The following is a 3239-nucleotide window of genomic DNA, read 5'->3' as shown; positions in this document are numbered from 1 at the left end:
CTAGTATGTTCACGTGTGCTTCACAAAGTAGTTAGATTCCTCACTTGTACTTATTCGTGGATTCGTACAAATCTGGAACCAACTCTTTATCTATGAGTGAATGTCTTCGCACTATGAGGTCAATGTCTTCTAAACTGATTTATCTTCAAAATCTTCTGAGAATGCATATGACCTCTTCCCCTTCCCTCTCACCTTAATGCTGTCATAGGTACATGTCCGTGGGAGAATCCCTTGGTTCTCATAGTCTGCATTCATTTGCAGAATTCTTATAGCACCATATAAATTCTCTCGAAGCCAGTTCTTGTTTGACCAGCAAGCGGAAGCCTTTGAAATCTTTGAACGTATTGAAGCCATTCAGTTTGAAGTTCATGGCTGCAGATAAATCAGCAAGGAAGGGTGGCAGACAGCATCGAGGGGGAACATCAAAAGATCTGCCTGATGATCTCTCAGAGCTGTACAGGACAGATCCAGAAGAGGATTACAATCAGCGCAAGACACGAACCCAATGGATTCGCAGATACTAGGCAGAGCAATGGTTCAAGTACAAGTTTGTGACCCAGGAGTATGCTGAGAAGAATGCCATCAAGTGACCTTGGGGAGACATCCTATACAGAAATCTTCAACCCAGGTCCAGAGATGAAGCCATTGAACAAGGCTTCTATCCCTGCATGGTCCGCGGACCACAGCCTGCGGATGCAGACCCGTCGTCATTGCTATGGTGTCGTGACAACAATCTGTTCAAGTGCAACTTCCAGTTTGCCAAGAATTCGGCTAAGCAAAACAAGAAGTCATTGGGACTAGACTTCAACCCTGGTCCTTCTGCTCCCCGTGCCGATGGCACCCGCGAAGCTCAACCCAATCTTGTTGGGCCCTTCTACAACCTGGATGGTCTCATCACTCATATCATGGTTCAAGGGACAGCCGTGGATGAGCCTGCAGATGACGCTGAATCTGATGAAGCGCCTGCACCGCCGAAGCCAAAGAAACTGAAGAAGCCTAAAGCTTCAAAGCCTGCCTCAGCACCAAAAATCTTACGGGCGAAGCCACTGGCTATTGCACCTCCTGAAGACAGTGTGCAGTCTGAAGATTTGTCACGCATCTCCAAGCCCTCGAGAGTAAAGATGCCCTTGCAACCCACCAGCCAAGAACTGACTGATGCTGCTATTCTGCGCAATGACGCAATTGATCTGTCCAACGATGAAGATCTTGCAGATGACGCTCTTGAGCAACTGATTAAGAGCAAGGAAGAAGCAGAAATCTTCAATGATTTGCCTCTCTTTGACGTGGCAATCATCCACAACTTCATTGATGAGTGGTTTGAAACCCCCAATCTCAGCTTTGAGGATCTGCAACTTCCAATTGACCTCAGCGTCGCCTTCCATGGCGCCATTGCTTCTGAGCTATCTCTAGCTCAGCGTATCGTTGAACTGAAGCAAAAGATCGACTATGAGAAAGCTCAGTTCAAGAAGCACATGGCCAAGCTCAGCGTGCAAGATGTGAAAAACTTCAAGATTATGCTGCACGAGCTCAAGGAAGCATTTCTCAAGAAGCGTGAAGAAGCTCAAGGTTCTCGTGAGCGCATGAAGAGCCTGGCTGACCAGTGTATGCAAGCCTACAATGAGGCTGAGAAGCGCAAGGCTCTTGGTCGTCCTGGCATCGACCCCAGAATGGCTGCAAAGAAGAAGAAGCCCTCAACTGACCAATCTGCACCTTCAAGGCAGGAAGAACCTCGCATAGTCTTCCCAAGCAGCATGACTGGCTCGATGCCAAAGGTCAGGTCAACTGCTTCAGAACTGAAGAAGACGAGGACTGCTGAGGCTGAAGCCAGAAAGAGGAAAAATCCTGAAGCCTCTGATGTTGCTCCCTCCAAGAAGAAGCGCAAAACCAAGAAGGATCGGGCTGCTCCCACAGAGCCCTTAGTTGTTGAACCTATCTCAATGGTTTGCCCTGCATCTGAACACCAAGAGCGACAACTGATTGTTCATGAGCCTGCTTCCACAGAGGCTCATGAAGCTGAAGAAATTCCAGCAGTTGATCCCACCGCCGCTGAAGACATTGGTCACCATGACAATGTTGAAGATGATGTAGTTCTTCCTCAGATCGAGCACAACTTGATATCATCGCCTGTTCTCACGAACAGTGAACTCATCAGCATTGGTCGTCCTCTGACGCCAATTGCTCAGGATGCATCATGGGCTGATCACCCACAACAACAAGACACCCCGAGTACTCCCCAACAACAAGTCACACCACCCATGCAAGAAGAAGAAGATGACTTTGAGGCCCAGCCAACTCCATCTCCAAAGGCGTCGCCAGCATTACGCAGGCTTCGCAAAGGACCAAGGCCTCAAGTCCCCCTTTCGAGCGTTCCAGAAGGAGAAGTGCCCCAATCTGTTGCACGTCAAGTGTTCCCAGAAGCCACTCCGACTGTGAATGTCTCCGTGTCTGAAGCCAAAGGTGCTGAAGACAATCCGGCTGCATCAGCCGATGACAAACAAGAAGAAGATCGTGTCCCCACACCCCAATCTCCGGAGAAGCTGTTCCTGAAGTGCACGTGTCTGTGCCCGACCCTCCAGCTCATCAAGTGGAGGTTGAGAATCTTGAGGCTGCCACCACCAACACAAATGAAGCCAATGACGTAGTCATGGCTGAAGCAAATGTGGAGCCTGCACCTGAAATCAATGTGGCCCCTGAAGCCCATGAAGACAATGCCGATGCCCCTGTTCCCCCTCCAAGACCTCACACAATGGAGCTGGCATTTGATCGTGGTCAACCAGTTATGGTTCAATGGCCCATTCTGACTCCTCCTCCTGCTGCTGGTCCACAATTTGAGTACCACGTCGAGCACAGGCCTCAAGTCCAAAAGCCCAAGCCAAGACATCCATGTTTCCCAGGCACTGCCACTTCACCTGGGGTCTTCAATGCGAATGGCTTCGTGGCACATAATACCTTCTTCAACAGCTCCAAGAACCCTTATACCAGACCGCGCATTTCCTCAGATCTGTTCTGGAGCTATCAGCAGCGCAGCTACTATTCCTGTGTCCTATACAATCAAGGGCGCATATTTCCACATATGCGCCTCGACTCTGAAGCTATAGCTGGTCTGCCCTGCTTCGAAGAAGCATTGGACTGTTTCAGAGATGCTGGTCTGTTGCAGTTCATCACTGACAAGGAGCACTGGAATGAAGAATTGTTGCTTCAATTCTATGCCACTCTTCATATTCGAGGCTACAACAGGG

This window comes from Triticum urartu, chromosome 2 (assembly GCF_003073215.2).
Source record: "Triticum urartu cultivar G1812 chromosome 2, Tu2.1, whole genome shotgun sequence".
Lineage (NCBI taxonomy): Eukaryota > Viridiplantae > Streptophyta > Magnoliopsida > Poales > Poaceae > Triticum > Triticum urartu.
This window is presented reverse-complemented; position numbering follows the sequence as displayed.